This window comes from Heterodontus francisci, chromosome 3, assembly GCF_036365525.1.
Source record: "Heterodontus francisci isolate sHetFra1 chromosome 3, sHetFra1.hap1, whole genome shotgun sequence".
In the NCBI taxonomy this organism is placed as follows: domain Eukaryota; kingdom Metazoa; phylum Chordata; class Chondrichthyes; order Heterodontiformes; family Heterodontidae; genus Heterodontus; species Heterodontus francisci.
In genome coordinates, this window is record NC_090373.1 from 138,838,855 (window position 1) to 138,860,433 (window position 21,579).

The following is a 21,579-nucleotide window of genomic DNA, read 5'->3' on the forward strand; positions in this document are numbered from 1 at the left end:
TAACAGTAACAATAAGATTGATAATTTATTTTTATTTATTCATTATTGGGATGCATGCATCACTGGCAAGGCCACCATTTCCTGCTAACTTATAATTGCCCTTAAGAAAGTGGTGGTGAACTGCCTTCTTGAACCGTTACACTCCATGTGGTGTAGGTACACCAACGGTGCTGTTAGAAGGGGAGTTCCAGGAATTTAACCTAGCGCTGATAAAGGAATGGCGATATAGTTCCAAGTCAGAATGGTGTGTGGCTTGGAGTTGCAGGTGTTCCTATGCGCCTGCTGCCCCTTTTCTTCTAGGTGGTAGAGATGATAGGTTTGGAATGTACTGTCAGAGGAGCCTTGGTAAGTTGCTGCAGTGCATCTTATAGCTGGTACACATTGCTGCCACTGTGTGCTGGTGGTGGGGAGATTGAATGTTTAAGGTGGTGGATGGGGTGCCAATCAAGCCAGCTGCGTTGTCCTGGATGATGTTGAGCTTCTTGAGTGTTGTTGGAGCTGCACCCATCCAGGCAATTGGAGAGTATTCCATCACACTCCTGGACTTGTGCCTTGTAGATGGTGGACAGGTTTTGGGGAGTCAGGTGGGGTGACTTACTTGCCGCAGAATTCCCAGCCTCTGACCTACTCTTGTAGCTACAGCATTTATATGGTTAGTTCAGTTCAATTTCTGGTCAATGGTGACCTCCAGGATGTTGATGGTGGGGGATTCAGCAATGGTAATTATAGTATAAGGGTCTGACAGGGTTAATGTTTGGTACAGTGAGAGTAACATCTCCCACTGTGATAATGATGTAAAAGATCACATGGGTAATAGGCTTGGAAGAAGCAAGAAGCATCATGAGTAGCAGAAGCTAGACAGGCTTATGTCCATGTAAATACAATAAATGAGTTACTGTTCAGCTTTACAACGACTCCGAGATCTCTGTGAACCAAGCTCAACCTAGCATCTAAAATGCTAGCAACAATATACAACAGTATTGCTGTTGAATGTCAAGGGGAGATAATTAGATTTTCTCTTGTTGGATGGTCATTGCCTGGCACTTGTGTCGCACGAATGTTACTTGCCACTTATCAACCCAAGCCTGAATGTTGTTCAGATCTTGCTGCATGTGGGCTTGGATTGCTGCAGTATCTGAGGTCTCAACTTGTACTGAACATTGTGCAATCATCAGCGAACATCCCCACTTCTGACCTTATGTTGGAGGGAAGGTCATTGATGAAGCAGCTGAAGATGGTTGGGCCTAGGACACTACCCTGCTGAGGAACTCCTGCAGCAATGTCCTGGGGCTTAGATGATTGGTCTCCAACAACTACAACCATATTCCTTTGTCCTATGTATGACACCAGTCAGTGGAGAATTTTCCCTCGGATTCCATTTGACTTCAGTTTTGTTAGGGCTGTTCAATGCCACATTTGGTCAAATGCTACCTTGATGTCAAGGGCAGTCACTCTCACCTCACCTCTGGAGTTCAGCTCTTTTGTCCAAGGACCAAGGCTGCAATTAAATCCAGAGTCAAATGGTCCTCACAGAACCCAGCTTCAGCAATAGTGAGCAGGTTATTAGTGACTAAATGCTGCGTGACAGCACTGTTGACAAAACCTTCCATCACTTTGCTGACAATTGAGAACAGGGTGAGCAGCAATAATTGGCCCAATTGGATTTGTCCTGCTTTTTATGGACAGGACATACCTGAGCAATTTTCCACTTTGTCAGGTAGATGCCAGTGTTGTAGCTGGACTGGAACTGTTTGGCTGGTGGTGCAGCTAGTTCGAGAGCACATGTCTTCAGTACTACTGCTGGGGTGTTGTCAGGGCCCATATTTGCGGTATCCAGTGTGCTGAGCTGTTTCTTTATGTGATGTTGAGTAAATCGAATTATCTAAAAACTGGCATCTGTGATGATGGGTCTTCCAGAGGAAGCCGAGATAGATCATCCAATCAGCACGTCTGGATAAAGATGCTTGCGGATGGTTCACCCTTGTCTCATGCTGAGCTGTGCCAATATTGAGAATGGGGGAATGTTCATGGAGCCTCCTCCTCTCATTGGTTATTTAATTCATGAATGGATGTGGCATGATTGCAAATCTTTTTCTGATTTTAACGATTAAAGTTTGAAATGGGGTAAATGTGAGCTCAATATTTATCAGTTAATAAGCAAGCTGTTAATTTTGAAGATTACTGTAAGCATCACAAATTTGTACATTGATCAAAATTGTTTTGTATATTCTGTTTCAATTTTTATGCCATTGGATGTTTAAATTTGGTAATAAAATCTCCACATTAGCTTTAAAAAGTTTTTTTTATTAAGTCTTATATATACCTGAATGTTGTAGTTATGTTTGGATCGCATTGCAGTACCTCCCAAGGCATTTCCTCCAAAACCAAATCTAACTGCTGGTTATTCTTTTATACTTCTGGAATAAAAACATTTCAGAAACCTTACACCAAGCACAGAAACAGTGAACAAACTCCGAAGTAGCTTTGTTACCAGAAATCTGCAACTGAACTGAAATAGCAGAGCAAGCTGCTTAATTGCCGTAGCAGTCAGATGCTAAGGTCAGCTCCTGATACTGGGCAATCAGTATAACAGGAGCAAAATTCTGCAGAAGCTGGAAATCTGAAATAAAAGCAGAAAATGCTGGAAGTACTCAGCAAGTCTGGCAGCATCTGTGGAGAGAGAAACAGAATTACCAGGCAGGATTTTATTCTGTCCTTGAAGATGGGCATGGAGGTGGGAAGGCAAACAAAATGGCAGTGGATGCCGTACCCAGCGTCGAGCGGGGCCCCTGCCATTTTGTCCAGGCTGAGGAAGTCTGAGGACAGCCTTTCCACCCCAGGCCAATGAAGGCCCTTCAGTGGCCAATCTATGGCCACTCAAGGGCCTCTTCCCACCTCCACTTCAATTTTATTTAAGGCGGAGGGGTCTGCCTCCACAAGGAGGCGCCGCCAGATAAAGCCTGACGGCCTCCTAGCGGGGTCAAGGTGGTCCCTCCTTTGGGGGCAATCCAGGAGGGCCCATCCGGTAGTGATCACTGTTCCCCCCCACCCCCACCCCCCCCGAAAAATGTTACAGAAATAAGGAGGGGCAAGGCCATGAACAGATTTATATACAAGGATGAGAATTTAAAATCTGAGGTATTGGGAAACTGGGTCAATGTAAGTCATCGAGGACAGCAGTAATAAGTGAGCAGGTGGTGCAGGATAGAATTTAGGCAGCAAGTTTTTGGATGAGCTGAAGTTTACAGAAGGTGGAGAATGGGAGGCAGGCTAGGAAAGCATTGGAATAATTGAGTCAGTCGATGAGAAAAGCATGGTTGAAGGTTTTAGCAGCTAACGCACTGTAGTAGGGGCAGAGACAGGCAATATTAGGGGTGTGGAAGTAGGCAGTCTTTATGATGGAGAGGATATGGAGCTAAACTCAGGGTCCAATAGGATGCTGACATTGCGAGCAGTCTGGGTCGACCTGAGACAATGGTCAGAAGGGAGGTGGATTAGTGGCTTGGACAGGAAGTCTGTGGCAGGGGCCATTGACAATTGCTTCAGTCTTACCATTGTTGAACTGGACTTTGGTCTTCACAATGTTTAACAGGTTGGAGAAGAGGCAGTAAACATACCAACCAAAGTCAAAAGAGTCTCAACCATAGTTTTGTGTTCTTGCGCATATATTTTCATGCTTCATTTTAAGAAGACTGAAAAGTTGCCTTATTTTAATATTCTTCATTTGCACATATTTCAAAATAGCACCTTAAACATTCAAATGGTCTGAAATCCATATAGAAGCTTTCAATGTATTTCAACTTTAAAAAAAAACACAGGAATGTGTGATTCCATTGGGATAGATTTTAAAAAGGCATCAAAGGTAAAATTAAAATAGTTTTGAAGTGTTTATTGTCAAACAGCTCAGGTATATTAGTTTGTATTTCTAGAAAATAATACCAGCGTGTGATCAGTAAGAAGCGGTTAATCAGCTTTTCTCCTTCCTAACTGCTGAACGTTGTACAGCATTCAAGATCATTCTATTTATTTTTACCTTCAGTTATTGATGCAAAATGAAAGGACGTTTTTAATCAGATAATTTACCAGCCAGTAACTTGAGCCCTTTATGACACACCATTTGGCAGGTACAGCATCTCATGATAGTGGCCTCATGGGACAGTCACTGCCACAGCCTTGTCTTATAGTTCTCCAGAGACTACGCACAGGCATTTGATGTTCAGAGAGGTGGGACAGCTGTCAAAGGTAGGGACTGCCTGTAGACACACAGATGGCACCAAAGGTAGTTCAACCCATCTATCAAACACCTGAAACTGGGCTCCCAATGAGCAGCTGTTTGAATATGCTTGCATGCAACCACAGAGTAAATTGGCCTGAGTTCCAAGCATAAGCAATGTGGCTCTTTATGGGGTTTAGGTGTGGCAACAATTAAACAGGGTGTTAACTCCTTACAGTGAATGAAGCAGTCTACTACGGAACTGGGAGAAATGTCAGTACACAAAGACACCAAAGATGATTCCTTTCAGTATTTGACTAGCTTTTATATCTCCTGTAGTCATCCCAAAGTTACTGGCAGCTGTGAATGAAATGTAACATGCTAATCGATTGATACCCATTGAAATTCCCTGACAACATCGGCCTTATTAAAAGGCCAGGGGGAAAATAAAAGGTACTGTATTGTGCATCTTGAATTAGCGAGAGCTGATCTGCTGCCAAACACGGACTGTTACAGTCAAAGAGCTGTGTGAATAAATGAGAATAACATCCTTGGGGACCTTTGGGATCAGTTTACCCTGAAACTGCACAGCATCACAAAGGGTCAGAGTCACAAGGTAAATGAAAATGGCTAGGAGGGGGCTTTGATGGCCGCGACACTGTAACAGTAGAGGACTTGAAAGAAAACTTTTTTTTTAAAGCTCTTTTTAACGAGAAAGCTATTTGGAAGAGGGCAACCTTTCAGAAATATAGAGACGCCCTTGGTGAACAATGCCTCCATCTCTCTGTACAAGAATTTCCCTTGCAAAGTACACAGCTTCCATAATAAGAAATGTTGCTGAATGCTTAATTAGTAATAGATACTGTGAAAAACGAGAGTCAAAAAAAGCAGGGCTATAAGAGGTGTGGTCTAGAAAGAGAAGCAATAAGTATTTTAAAGAACATTAAATTAGTTGGATCTTCTCGATATGCCAAATGTAGTATACCTGGTTAGACTGCAATGTTATCTAGAAATTAAGATGCATTTGATATAATATACTTTTTGTCAAATGAAAGATTAATTTAATTATTTACAGATATATCTGTTTTGAATGCATCAAGTATAAATTACTTTAACAGCTAGCTTGTCATTCAACTTGTCATCTAAAATTGTATGAATTACTTTTATCCTTTGAAGTGAATTGGTTTCCTTAGTACAGTCACAGGCAAATATTCACTAGTCGTACATTATTCAACAATAAATAAATGAAACTCAGAGATAGTAGCTCAGTTTTCTTGGATTGTCTTAAGAATTATCTAGATGCCACTTCTCTTTTACAAATTCCCACTATTCCATAATGATCAATATTTTTACAAATTTTTTAATTGAAATTCCATAATTGGAAATCAGAAATCTGAAAGAAAACTTTACAATTATACTTTTTTCCAAAGTAAAAAGCTAGAGATTTTGAGAAGAAAAGTGTGCTTTGGGAATTTTGATTCCTCACAGTTTATAACCGAGGCTGGGCAAGCCAAGGAAAATTCTGCTTCTGTTGATGTTGTTCATATTAAAGGCCAGCCCAGGTCTGCAATTGAAACCCAACCCGAGCCCGACAGAACCACAACCTGCCCGCCTCGACCCGAGCCCCACAGAACCACAACCTGCCCGCCTCGACCCGAGCCCCACAGAACCACAACCTGCCCGCCTCGACCCGAGCCCCACAGAACCACAACCTGCCCGCCTCGACCCGAGCCCGACAGAACCACATCTGACCCGACCCGACCCGAGCCCAACAGAACCACATCTGACCCGACCCGACCTGAGCCCGACAGAAACACATCTGACCCGACCCGACCCGACCCGAGTCCTTTGATTTTTTTTCCCGCGCCCGACCCGACCCGACCACCGGAATGAAGTTGATTATATTAAAGAAGTTGTGCTCTACCTTGGATGGAATCGCTCACTGAAGACTAGTGCGGAGTCCGGATGCACATTTCCCGCCTTGACGTCCTGGCTGTTCAAATCTGGAAGCTTTTCCCTCCCTGACCAAAAGGCAGCGCTGTGTTCGACCCGGCCCGAGCCCGAATGCCAGACCCAGAAGAGAAACCCGACCCGACCCGACACGTCGTCGGGTCGGGTCGGGTTCGAGTCGGGTAGCCATGCTCTAGTTCATATGCTAACAGTATAAATGATGCTGACCTCAAGAGGGCAGTGCAGGGCCAAAAAACAAATTGTTGGTTTCTGGGACGTGCAACATAAGAAAACTTTGTTCAGAAGCGGAATACACAGGAAAGCCAAAGCTGGCTTGGCTCATCTGTCACTGTACAAAGGAAAGCTGAGGCAGCCATATTAAATAGGCAAAAAAAAAGCCTATGCTGGGTCAGATTTGCATTCAATAGTAGTGGTGTATTCTTAGCCTGTACCCAACAGCATTATAGATTAATACTTCTATGTGCTTCAGACTTCAGCAAGCTGCTTATCCCATATACCAGTGCTCTGCATTTAAATATATGCTTAACGTCAGGTAGAATAACTACCTAGGAAACAACAGAGCTGGAAGGAGGTGTCAGTAGACGACAAAAATAAGATACAAGTTAAATTTGGATGAAGGATTGAAAAAAGATGCAACCAAAAGGCTAAATGAGATAGAAAGAAAGGGGACTGGGAATAAAAAAAATGGACAGGAGGCAGATATGTGCAATGTGGAGTCATTGCTCAAATATCCAGTGAGATTTATTTCTGTCATTCTGTTAAACAGGCTGCTCTTCTGATAATCAATGCAATTGGAATTAAGATGGTCCATTGTGCCCTGGCATCAGTGGTGTTGCTCATTTGATCTGCAGCATGTTATATAGGGTTAAGTGCCAAATCGAATTGAATGCACGAAGTGTCTTAAACTAGGCAATTCCAGTTTCTTTTAGCAATATCTAAATGGGTTTAGAGTCCACTCATTCAATTTTTGGATAAGGTATTGGTATATACAGAGGCATGGTGGGTAGAGGGGAGCAAATGATGTTCCAAATAACTTCCTCCACTCCAATGTTTTCCCTACCTTTCAATTTTTCCTGGCCATTTCACCTAAGTGAGTATTTCCATGTGTGAATCTACATAGTGGGCTGGACTTTAACAAGCCAACAACATCAGGCTCCATGGCGAGGGGGCCAGAAGGGCCCAAACTGATCCTCCTGACGGTGGTGAGGCTCTGTGGCGGCCCCAACAGCAACGCCACCACCACCCGCCCCCCCGCCCCACCCCCGCCGCTGGGTGATGGGACCCGCATCTACATATTTAAATCAATGAAATGAATACATTTAAATGAACATACCTTCAATCTTCTGGGCCTGCCATGATCCTCAGTGCGGCAGCCAGCACTCCCACGCATTCACTTCCCCGTCTTGTGGGGAGGGGGGGGCGGAGTTAAGGTTCCCAGTGTGGGGAGGGCGGGGGACGGGGACAAATAAATGTAATGAGTGTAGGGGATGGTGGGAAGGGGTGAACTTTAAACTTTGTGTACTCTGGGGTGGGGTGGGGTGGGGTGAGGTGGGGTAGGGCAGATTTAAAATGTAAGTCTTTTGGGGAAAATAATTAATGTAATTGGTATTGGGGGGTGGGAAAGGGGCATTAGAACTTTATTTGATAAATTTTGGGGGAGTGTATCTTTAAAAATTCAAATTGACCAACAGGGCTGGCTGCCCTTTAAAAATGGTGCCAGCACCTGTGCAGTGGGCAGCTGACGCCATTGCTGATGATGGACAGCACACCCCCTCCACATGATTGACAGCTGCCCCGGCTATTTAAATGAGTCGCCACACAGGAGAATGCAGCAGCTCTTAAAATGCAGCCCAGTGAGTGTCAGCCAGCTGTCCGATCATGCAAGGCGGATGCCATTGATGCCAAGCCAGACTCGATGATCAGCCAATATCGAAACGTGCATGCACTCCAGCAATGAGCACTGGATAGCAATCAGAAGCAATCACTGCGATTACATTTTCTCCTCCATAGTCCAGGGTGCTGCTGAGGCCAAAATTTAGCATGCTAACTACCAGTTGGATTAACTAACCCACCAGAAATTATACCAAGGGCCTTCTGACCTATATGGTTCAATACTATGCAACATGCTATGTTTATTTATATATTTATTTTTTATATTATATTTAGAGATACAGCACTGAAACAGGCCCTCCGGCCCACCGAGTCTGTGCCAACCAACAACCACCCATCTACATTAACCCTATAGCCCTATAGTAATCTCATACTCCCTGCCACCTACCTACACTAGGGGCAATTTACAACAGCCAATTTACCTATCACCTGCAAGTCTTTGGCTGTGGGAGGAAACCGGAGCACCCGGCGAAAACCCACGTGGTCACAGGGAGAACTTGCAAACTCCGCACAGGCAGTACCCAGAATCGAACCCGGGTCCCTGGAGCTGTGAGGCTGCGGTGCTAACCACTGCGCCACTGTGCCACCCCAAAACTTATTAACTTATTGAGGGAGCTAGAATGAAATTTCAAAACCTCAGTTTGGAAGTAGAAAACTGAGTGTTTATATTTGCAACTGCCTGAAAACTAAAATATAATTCCCAAATCCCCATCTTCATTGAAGGGAAGAGAACAAAGGAGCCTTTCCCCTTCTATCTTCTGCTTTTAGATCCACTTGCTCAGTCAGTGTCTCATAAAAGTACCAAGCAAATTATATCTTACGCATCATCTTTCAACAATGAAATAGAATTAATTCAATGACTTCATTGGCTGTAAAGTGCTTTGGGATGTCCTGAAGCCATGATAGACGCTGTATAAATACAAGTCTTTTTTTCATAAACATTGCAGCTTCTGGCGTAGATATCACAACTGCTACAAAATCTGCTTCTGGGGCATTTGATGGGTCAAAAACCTGGAACTCCCTTCCTAACAGCACTGTGGTGTACCTACATGGACTGCAGGGGTTCAAGAAGGCAGCTCACCACCACCTTCTCAAGGGCAATTCGAGATGGGCAACAAATACTGGCCTTGAAAGAATAAAAGAATATTTATTGTCTTCCTTAAATGACCATTAGTTGCCAATTCCCTATCATGACATTTGCAAAGATTATTCCCTGCTCTTTCCTCTTTCTTTGTTGCCATTTCATCTAGAAAGCAACTATGTGGCACAGACTTTTTCCCAGTGGGAGTGCACATTGAGAAATCATACACATGCATCCCATGATTTTCTGCCCATTAAAGTTATGGCTTGTAAATCATGGGCTGTGTACCTGATGGGACTCCCGATGAGTGAAGCTCAATGCCAGCAGCAGAAATTTACCCCTCAAATTCCCATTTTTTACTTCCCTCTTATTACCTTGCAGTTGCCTGCAAACACAAGCAACTCATTCCACACTTTTGTCTCATCTCTTTCATCACTTTGTGTCTTGTTCACCCTCTTCCATCTTTCAGCAATCCTTAGACAGGTATTTACCATTATTGATGTCCCCTACCAAGTCCTTCAGTTTTCACTTTACTCTGTATCTGAACTGCCAGATCAAAGGCTTCCTTGGGGATCTCTCACAAATCTGAACAAAGAAAAGTTGAGATGCAAATCTATTGCTTTATGTTTCATGTACAAATGAGAAGTGTTGAGAAACCCATCCTCTTGCCTACCTATAGTTACTACTGCTAATATTAAATGGGTTTTTACTGGATTTTAACTCTCTATAAAAGTCGTAAACCAGGCCGGTATTCAGCATCACTGTTACAAGCATGAAACTCACCCCTGCAAGCTCAACAGTAAGGAGTTCAGACTACTCATGTAATTCATCCAATAAGACAATTCCAAGAAATGTTATTCTCATGCTTTTGCTGAGCCACCATTCCCAGGTTTTCCAGCACCACTCCTCCGAGACAGAACGTTGTGCTTTCACGATCTAGGGCCTGATCTAGGCAGACACTTCAGTGCAGTCTGGATTAAATTTCAACCCTAGTAAAAGAATAGTGAGTAACATCGCACAATATCAATTCTATATGTGATGCATTAGTGAGATAGAAATATAATTGGCAGTAATTTCTTTTTTTTTCATTCATTCATGGGATGTGGGCGTTGCTGGCCAGGCCAGCATTTATTGCCCATCCCTAAATGCCCTTGAGAAGGTGGTGGTGAGCTGCCTTCTTGAACCACTGCAGTCCGTGTGGGGTAGGTACACCCACAGTGCTGTTAGGAAGGGAGTTCCAGGATTTTGACCCAGCGACAGTGAAGGAATGGCGATATAGTTCCAAGTCAGGATGGTGTGTGACTTGGAGGGGAATTTACAGGTGATGGTGTTCCCATGCATTTGATGCCCTTGTCCTTCTAGTTGGTAGAGGTCACGGGTTTGGAAGGTGCTGTCTAAGGAGCCTTGGTGCATTGCTGCAGTGCATCTTGAAGATGGTACACACTGCTGCCACTGTGTGTCGTTGGTGGAGGGAGTGAATGTTTGTAGATGGGGTGCCAATCAAGCGGGTTGCTTTGTCCTGGATGGTGTCGAGCTTCTTGAGTGATGTTGAAGCTGCACCCATCTAGGCAAGTGGAGAGTATTCGCTCACACTCCTGACTTGTGCCTTGCAGATGGTGGACAGGCTTTGGGGAGTCAGGAGGTGAGTTACTCGCCTCAGCATTGCTAGCCTCTGACCTGCTCTTGTAGCCACGGTATTTATATGGCTACTCTAGTTCAGTTTCTGGTCAATGGTAGCCCCTAGGACGTTGATAGTGGGGGATTCAGCGATGGTAATGCCATTGAATGAATGTCAAGGGGAGATGGTTAGATTCTCTCTTATTGGAGATGGTCATTGCCTGGCACTTGTGTGGCGGGAATGTTACTTACCACTTATCAGCCCAAGTCTGGATATTGTCCAGGTCTTGCTGCATTTCTACACGGACTGCTTCAGTATCTGAGGAGTTGGTGCTGAACATTGTGCAATCATCAGCGAACATCCCCACTTCTGACCTTATGATTGAAGGAAGGTCATTTATGAAGCAGCTGAAGATGGTTGGGCCTAGGACACTACCCTGAGGAACTCCTGTAGTGATGTCCTGGAGCTCAGATGATTGACCTCCAACAACCACAACCATCTTCCTTTGCGCTAGGTATAACTCCAGCCAGCGGAGGGTTTCCCCCCTGATTCCCATTGACCTTAGTTTTGCTTGGGCTCCTTGATGCCATACTCGGTCAAATGCTGCCTTGATGTCAAGGGCAGTCACTCTCACCTCAGCTCTTGAGTTCAGCTCTTTTGTCCATGTTTGAGCCAAGGCTGTAATGAGGTCAGGAGCTGAGTGGCCCTGGCGGAATCCAAACTGAGCGTCACTGAGCAGGTTATTGCTAAGCAAGTGCCGCTTGATGGCACTGTTGATGACACTTTCCATCACTTTACTGATGATTGAGAGTAGACTGATGGGGTGGTAATTGGCTGGGTTGGACTTGTCCTGCTTTTTGTGTACAGGACATACCTGGGCAATTTTCCACATTGCAGGGTAGATGCCAGTGTTGTAGCTGTACTGGAACAGCTTGGCTAGGGGCGCAGCAAGTTCTGAAGCACAGGTCTTCAGTACTATTGCCGAAATATTGTCAGGGCCCATAGCTTTTGCAGTATCCAGTGCCTTCAGTCGTTTCTTGATATCACTTGATATTCTGTGGGCTACCTTCTGATCATCCGCTGTAACTTCAATGGTAGACCAATGGAAACCTCAAGGAAATAGCGTAACCAGCAGTTTGCATCGTAGAATCATAAAATGGTCACAGCACAGAAGGAGGCTGTTCGGTCCATTGTGTCCATGCTAGCTCTCTGTAAGAGCTACTTGGTTAGTCCCACTCCCCTGGCCTTTTCCCCGTAGTACTGCAATTGTTTTTTCTCTTCAGGTGCTTATCCAATTCCCTTTTGAAAGCCATGATTGAACCTTCCTCCATCACACTCTCAGGCAGTGCAGTCCAGATCTCAATCACTCGCTGCGTTAAAAGATTTTCCTCATGTTGCTTCTGGTTCTTTTGCCAATCACCTTAAATCACTGTTCCCTGGTTCTCAACCCTTCCACCAATGGAAACAGCTTCTCCCAATCTACTCTGTCCAAACCCCTCATGATTTTGAGCACCTCTATCAAATCTGCTCTCAACCTTCTCTTCTCTAAGGATAGCAGCCCCAGCTACGCCAATCTATCCATCTAAATGAAATCTCTCATCCCTGGAACCATTCTCGAATACCTTCACATCCTTCCGAAAGTGTGGTCCCCATAATTGAGCATAATACTCCAGTTGAAGCTAAACTAGTGTTATCTAACTTCCTTGCTCCCCTGTGCCTTATTTACTGCTTTCTCAACATACTCTGCTAACTTCAACGATTTGTGCACATATACCCCCAGATGATTCTGCTCCTGCAACCCTTTTAGAATTGTATCCTTTATTTTATGTTGTCTTTCCCCATTCTTCCTACCAAAATGTATTACTTCACACTTGTCTGCATTAAATTTCATCTGTCATGTGTCTGCCCATTTCACCAGTCTGTGTCCTCTTGAAGTCTTTCAATATCCTCCTCACAGTTCACAATACTTCCAAGTTTGTGTCATCCGAAAATATTGAAATTCTGCCCAGCACACACAAGTCTAGGTCATTAATATAGATCAAGAAAAGCAGTGGTCCTAATACAAACCCCTGGGGAACCCTACTATATACCGTCCTCCAGTCTGAAAAACAACTGTTCACCACTACTCAGTTTCCTGTTTCTCAGTCAACTTTGTATTCATACTGCCACTGTCCATTTTATTCCAAGGCTCACAAGCCTGTTATGTGGCACTTTATCAAATGCCTTCTGGAAGTCCATGTACACCATCTGATCCTATCCTGGTGACATATAAACTTTAAGGACAGCCAGCCTTTCTAATAAATCCTCTTTATCAATTTTAGCACATCCAGTGTCTCAACTACTTCCTCTTTCACTACAAATTTGGCAGCATCTTCTTCCTTGGTAAAGACAGATGCAAAGTACTCATTTAGTACCCCAGCCATCTCCTCTGCCTCCATGCGTAAATTCCCTTTTGGTCCCTAATCAGCCCTACTCTTCCCTTTACCATCCTTTTACTATTTATATGTCTATAGAAAACTTTTTGATTCCCTTTATGTGACTGTTTCTTTTCATACTCTCCTTGCTGCTCTTATTTCTTTTTTCACTTCCCCTCTGAACTTTCTATAATCAGCCTGGCTCTCACTTGTGTTATCAACCGGACATCTGTCATACCCGTCATTTTTCTGCTTCATCTTACTCTCTATCTCTTTCATTATCCAGGAATCTCTGGCTTTGTTTGTCCTACCATTCCCACTTATGGGAAGGTGCCTCGACTGTATCTGAACTATCTTATCTTTAAAGGTAGCCCATTGTTCAGTTACAGTTTTGCTTGTCAATCTTTGATTCCAATTTACCTGGGACAGGTCTGTTCTCACCGTTTTGAAATTGGCTCAACCCCAATTAATTATTTTTACTCTGGATTGTTCCTTGTCCTTTTCCATAGCTAACCTAAATCTTATGATACTATGATCACTGTCCACTAAATGTTCCTCTACTGACACATGATCCACTTGACCCACCTCATTCCCAAGAATCAGGTCTAGCAGTGCCTCCTTTCTCGTTGGACTGGAAACATACTGCTGTCAAAAATTTTCCTGAACACACTGTGAATTCTTACCTCTCTCTGCTGTTTACCCTTCTGCTATCCCAGTCTATATATGGATAATTAAAGTTCCCCATTATAATCACTATATAGTTTTGCACCCCTCTGTAATTTCCTGGCAAATTTGTTCCTCTATAACTTTCCCACTAGTTGAAGGCCTATAGAATACACCCAGTTGTGTAATGGTACCTCAATTGTTTCTTAGTTTTAACCAAATAGATTCTGTCCTTGACCTGTATAGGACATCCTCTCTCTCCAGCATTGTAATGTTCTCCTTAATCAATACTGCCACTCCTCGTCCTTTCTTTCCTTCCACATCTTTCCTGAACTCCTTGGGCTGGATTTTCCTTCCAGGAATATTGACTATCCAGTCCTGCCCTTTTTTGAGCCAGCTCACGACAACATCACATTCCCATGTGGCTACCTGCGCCTGCAGCTCACCAACCTCTGACATGCAGAACATTGTTTGGGGCAGATGGAAATTCCACCCATTCTGGGGCCCTTTACGAATTTGCAGCAATGAAGAAACTGAGCAGAGAACCAGCATTTCTGTGTGCTGCCAGAACTTTTGTCTCTGTTGGCCTCCCTCCATCCAACTTGCACTCCAGGAGACTCATGTTATCATAATATTAATGATATATCAAACTAATATAAATGTACTGTTTTCTGGAAAGACAATACAGTGGTTAAGGCATCCCTTCTCTTTCAGTTGGAAAGGAGGTGCCAAAGCATGCTGGACCCGAATTATGTCATAGTTTTCTGGCAAAATATTGTCCTAGCAGGATACAATTTGTATTTGTAAGCATGTCTAATATAAACTTGACAGCCTCAGCTAATTGAAAATAGGTTTTGCATTTATGCATTATCAATTGTATTGCTGAATATTTTCTAATAAGAAGCTGTGATCTGACACCAGCTTGTGTCACCTCGTGTGTTGGTATTCTACTCTAGAGGTAAAGAAGAAATTTAGAAAACTTATGAGTAAGAAATGCCATATCACATTTTCTAATATATTTTCTAAATATCTCTTTCTCGTATTTTAGTTATTTTGGATCCCTCTTTGTATTTGTCAGAACTTCCATCCCCTCACCAAGAGGGCAGCCAAACAATCGGCTTCTTTGCCAATGCCATTCATGATTGCCCCTCTTCATGAGGTTAGCAAAGTCAGTGTGGAAGTGAATAATTCAGCAGTATTCCTTTTGTCACTGGTCCAGGCTGTTTTCTCTTTTAAATGCTGTCAAATTAGTTTTATATCCCTTTGAATTCTATTTGCATTGACGTCAATAGAATTAAAAATGAGGTGAGATGTGAAATAGACTACTGATTCACTACCACTCATCTTACACTATCAGATAAAGTCAAGAGTACCCCTACTTACTTTCTCACATACGACAGCACCTTACTTCTGCACACTGCTTTTTCTGGCCTACCTTTTAATTGGGTAGAGAAGGGGAACAAATAATGTGGAATATGTTGGTTATTATGCAATTCATCTCTAGATCACCCAATGGTTCAAATAATGTTTAACTGCAAGGGTAGATTTTACAGCTTCATGCTCCTGACATAGACTTAACATTAGGAGAAAACCACTTGTGATATTTATCCGATAGACTTCTATAATTTTGCTGGGAACAATCAGTTCTTAATTTTAGGGACGTTGCTCTCATCATTTGTTATCCTGCTAGCTAATTTGAAGTTACAGTTTATTTAGGAAATGAAATATTAACAGCTTATTAATTTGCATATTAATTTGATTCAGGCTAGCATTCTTTGATCTGAGCCAGAAGGCTTTGGGCTCAGACCTCACTCCAGGACTTCAACACATACAGCAGGAATTTCCTTAGGGTTTCTCCTGCTCTGCCGCAGAATCTCTGGCAAAGCAATTCCTGCTAATAATTTTAGCTGACACTTCACAGTAGTGTAGAAGGAGTCCTGTATTGTACGATAAGACATCGAACTGAATTTCCTGGTAAGGTGGATATCGAACCTTTCTGAAGAGCAAGGAATTCTCCCAGTGTCCTGGCCAACATATGTCCTTCAACCAATACCATTAGATTAGCTGGTCATTTATCTCACTGTTGCGTGCGTTAACCTTGCTGTGTTAAAATCGGCAACCGCACCTGTCTACAAAACAACAGTAACGGCACTTCGAAAATAATTCATTGGTCTTGAAACACTTAGAAATATTCTGAGGACATGAAGAGTGTGATATATTTGCAAACTTTTTCTTTCAAAAACAATTAAATTCTGCAGAACTAACATGGAACATGCACTGGAGTGCTGACTTGCGTTGCATTAGAGTGCTAAAGTGGAAGTTTGCTGACTGAGGAAGTTCGGTGAGGAGGGAGCGAGGATCTCCTTTCATTTCCTCCCTATCCTCGAGTGAGGGGAGTCAAGAGTTTCCAAAGAGCACAGCTGACTGGTGAGTAAGTCCTGGTGGGTATTTTTCAAACTGGATTGAATTGTAAGTCATTGTTTTAGCTAGACTTAGTTGCTTTTTAAAAAATTATAATAGTTTTCTAAAGTTTTAAATTTAAAGGGTTTAGTCATGGTGGGAGAGCTTAAAGCCGTGGTTTGCTCCTCTTGCTGCATGTGGGAATCCGGGAACATTTCCAGTCCCCGGGACCAGCTTGCGTTCACGAAGTGTGTCCAGCTGCAGCTCCTGGAAGCTTGGGTTTCAGAGCTGGAACGGCGGCTGGAAACACTGTGGAGCATCCGCGAGTCTGAGAGCATTGTGGATAGCACGTATTGAGGGGTGGTCACACCGTAGCTGAAGGGACTTGAGGAAGGAAGGGAATGGGTGACCACCAGGCAGTTCAAGAGAAACAGGCAGGTAGTTCAGGAGTCCCCTGTGGTCCCAATTGCAAATCGGTATTCCATTTTGGAGGCTGATGAGGCTGCTTCCTCCAGGGAGTGCGGACAGAGCCAAACTTCTGGCACCGCAAGCAGCCTGTCTGTACAGGAAGGGGGAAAGAGAGGAAGAGCAATAGTAATAGGGGATTCTATAGTCAGGGGAACAGATAGGCACTACTGTGGCCGTCAGTGTGACTCCAGGATGGTGTGTTGCCTACCTGGTGCCAAGGTCCGGGATGTCACTGAACGGCTGCAGGGCATCCTGAATGAGGAGGGTGATGAGGCAGAGGTCATGGTACACGTTGGTCCCAATGACATAGGTAGAAAGAGGGATGAGGTCTTGCATCAAGAATTCAGGAAGTTAGGCAGTAGACGAGAAAGCAGGACCTCTCGGGTTGTAATCTCTGGATTACTCCCAGTGCCACATGCTAGCAAGTATAGAAATAGGAGAATAGCACAGATGAACGCGTGGCTTAAGAGTTGGTGCAGGAGGGAAGGTTTTAGATTCCTGGACCACTGGGACAGTTTCTGGGGAAGGTGGGACCTGTACAAGTGGGACGGTCTACATCTGAACCAGAGGGGACTAACATCCTAGCTGGTGGGTTTGCTAGTGCTGTTGGAAAGAGTTTAAACTAATTTGGCAGGGGGAGGGGATATGACTCCTAGCAGAATAGGGACACAGCTAAACACAGGAAAGCGAACAAGACAGAGGTAATACAGCGGAAGTAAGTTTCAAGGGAGTAAAACCAGGATGGAAGGCCTCTACTTTAATGCCAGGAGTATTGCAGGTAAAACGGATGAGTTAAGGGCAAAGATTGACACGTGGAATTGTGATATAGTAGCCATCACGGAGACATGGTTGAGGGAGGGGCAGGATTGGCAGCTCAATATCCCGGGATATAGAATCTTCAGGCGAGACAGAGGAGGGGGTAAAAGAGGAGGGGGCATTGCAATATTAGTTAAGGAGTCAGTTACTGCAGTAAGGAGAGATGATATCTTGGAGGAGCATCAAATGAAGCTTTATGGGTAGAGTTTAGGAATAAAAAAAGGACAGCCACATTGCTCGGTGTTTATTATAGGCCCCCAGATAGGCAGAGGTGTGTAAAAATAATAGATCATTTCAACATTCCCAACATTAATTGGGATAGGCATCATGTTAAGGGCTTAGATGGAGTGGAGTTCTTAAAATGTATACAGGAGAACTTTTTAGCTCAATATGTAGAGGATCCAACAAGGGAGGGTGCAGTGCTGGACCTAATTCTGAGGAATGAAGCCGGACAGGTGGTTGATGTGTTGGTGGGGGTGCATTTTGGTGATAGCGACCACAACATGGTACAATTTAAGCTTGTTATGGAGAAAGAAATAGACAAGTTGCAAAAAAAGGTTTTGGATTGGGGGAGAGTGAATTTTAGTGAAATAAGGCAGGATCTGGCCAAGGTAGACTGGAAAGAGTTACTTGTCGGGAAATCTACAGAAGAGCAGTGGGGGGCATTCAAAAAGGAAATGGGGAGGGTACAGGCCCAACATGTTCCCTCTAGGGTAATAGGTACGAGCAACAAGTCCAGAGAACCATGGATGACCAGAAACATTCAGGGTATGATGAGAAGGAAAAGAGAGGCTTTTAGCAAATACAAGGAGAGCAAATCAATGGAAGCATTAGTGGAGTACAGAAAGTGTAGGATGGAGCTTAAGAAAGCAATTAGGAGAGCAAAGAGGGGATATGAGAAAGCTCTGGCTGGTAAAAGTAGGGAAAATCCCAAGATATTCTATAAGTATATCAATGGGAAGAGGATAACCAGGGAAAGAGTAGGACCCATTAGGGACCAAGGGGGAAATTTGTGGGTGAAGCAAGAGGACATTGGTAGGGTGTTGAACGAATACTTCACATCTGTCTTCACCCAAGAGAATGAGGATGTAGATCTGGAACATAGAGAGAGAGACTGTGAGGTTCTTGAGCAAATTGTCAGAGGGAGTGACAAGGTATTGGAGGTTTTGGAAGGCTTAAACGTGGACAAATCTCCAGGTCTGGATGATTTGTGTCCCAGGATGCTGTGGGAGGCGAGGGTGGAGATTGCAGGGGCTCTGACCCTAATTTTTAATTCCTCTCTGACCACGGGGGAGGTGCCAGAGGACTGGAGAACAGCTAATGTGGTCCCACTATTTAAGAAAGGTTGTCGAGATAAGACAGGGAACTACAGACTCACGTCAGTGGTAGGGAAACTATTGGAGAAAATTCCAAAGGAGAGAATCTATCTCCACTTGGAGAGGCAAAATTTGATTAGGAATAGTCAGCATGGCTTTGTCAGAGGGAGGTCATGCCCAACAAATTTGATTGAATTTTTTGAGCATGTGACCAGGTGTGTAGATGAGGGTAGTGCAGTTGATGTAGTTTACATGGATTTCAGCAAAGCCTTTGACAAGGTCCCACATGGGAGACTTATCAAGAAAGCAAATGCACATGGGATACAGGGGAACTTGATAAGGTGGATTCAAAATTGGCTTAACTGTAGGAGATGGAGAGTGATGACAGACGGCTGTTTTAGTGACTGGAAGCCAGTGTCCAGTGGTGTACCACAGGGATCTGTGCTGGGTCCCCTATTGTTTGTCATTTATATAAACTACATAGATGACTATGTGGGAGGTAGGATCAGTAAGTTCGCAGATGACACAAAGATTGGCCGAGTGGTTAACAGTGAGGTGGAGTGTCTTAAGTTGCAGGAAGGTATAGACGGGATGGTCAAATGGGCAGAAAAGTGGCAGATGGAATTTAACGCTGAAAAGTGTGAGGTGATACACTTTGGAAGGAGTAATGTGACACGGAAGTATTCAATGAATGGCCTGACACTGGGAAGTTCCGAGGAACAAAGGGACCTTGGCGTGTTTATCTATAGATCTCTGAAGGCAGAAGGGCAGGTTAATAGGGTGGTGAAAAAGGCATATGGGACACTTGCCTTTATCAATCGAGGCATAGATTACAAAAGCAGGGAGGTCATGTTGGAGTTGTACAGAATTTTGGTAAGGCCATAGCTAGAGTACTGTGTGCAATTCTGGTCACCACATTATAGGAAGGATGTGATTGCATTGGAGGGGGTGCAGAGACGATTCACCAGGATGTTGCCTGGGATGGAACATTTAAGCTATGAAGAGAGGTTGGATAGGCTTGGGTTGTTTTCGCTGGAGCAGAGAAGACTGAGAGGTGACCTGATCGAGGTGTACAAGATAATGAGGGGCATGGACAGGGTGGATAGGGAGCAGCTGTTCCCCTTAATTGAAGGGTCAGTTACGAGGGGTCACAAGTTTAAGGTGAGGGGGCGGGAGGTTTAGGGGGGATTTGAGGAAGAACTTTTTTACCCAGAGGGAGGTGACGGTCTGGAATGCCCTGCCTGGGAGGGTGGTAGAGGCGGGTTGCCTCACATCCTTTAAAAAGTACCTGGATGAGCACTTGGCACGTCATAATATTCAAGGCAATGGGCCAAGTGCTGGCAAATGGGATTAGGTAGAGAGGTCAGGTGTCTTTAATGCATCGGTGCAGACTCAATGGGCTGAAGGGCCTCTTCTGCGCTGTATTATTTTGTGATTCTGTGAACTTGTCATTTACTTTTCACTATAATAGAATTGGATACTGAAGTTAAATATAGTACAGTTCCTGATTACTTTATTACAGTCAGCACCACACCCTAAGTAAATGACTCTAAAGTAACTTCATGGCAAAGTATTTCATCAAGACACAAACAAATGTGAGATCAGTGAAGTGAAAAGGCTGTGCACAAGGAGGAAGGTGAAGGGAAGGGAGAGACCAAAGAGCTTTAAGGACAGGGTAAGGGAGGAAGAAACAATATGGTAATGAAAACAGAACCTGGGAGAAAAGAAAAACAAGAAAGGAGATGGAGATGAATTGAGGACTTTTTATTATTTAAAGCTCAGAGATACCTGAATCGACACTATATTGTACTTTACTCTGGATTTGAAAATCTAATTGCTGTTGTCAAAATACTTTACACTTTTCATAATTTTAACTAATATCCAGGAAAGCCATAAACTTCAAAAATATTTATTTGAACTTTAAACTTGGTTTTCATTAGTTTTTTTTTTAAACATCAAAACTAGACATCCAACTATTTTCTAAACTGGTGGCATTGTGTAACATTTCAATATTGATTTCCCTACTTTAGTGATACAGGACAAATAAATGTTCAAGTTGTTCTTGAACAATGAAATTCGATAAGGTCCAAAAGCATGGCTTTTGTTACATGCATGCTGTGCCATGAGCCATGAGCTGGGATGTCAATGAGTCAGCCTTGTTGCCCAGTAGCCACCCTCTGGTTTCTCATGGTGGCTCAAATTCAGATGGCTTCGGAATGAAGGCATCATGACTGCTGCCAGGATACCAGGCTTTGACCTGCATGATGTGCTGCATATGGTCGCACCCTTGATGGACACTGAGGGAGTGCAATCCCTTTCAGTTTTGGTACTGCTCAGAGTTGATATGCAGCGCCCAGAAAGTGGTGTGCATCCAGTCAACGCCACCCTGCACCGTGGGGTAACCTACAATCCTTGTGAAGCCATGTACTCACTCTGCTTGCTTCTCTCAGGCAGGAAAGAATGAAACAAAAGCAAAATACTGTGGATGCTGGAAATCTGAACTAAAAACAGAAAATGCTGGAAATACCCAGCAGGTCAGGAAGCACCTGAGGAGAGAAAAGCAAGAGTTACTGTTTCAGGTCTGTGGAAATGTTAACTCTGGGCTGTATTTTGTGTAGGAGGTGGGGCCGAAAAGGCGGGGGGGATCCCCGCCTGTGCATTCTCCCGGTCCCCCGGAGCGATCCTCTGCTGTTTTTCATTTAAAGATTCACAGCCGGGATCTTCATCCC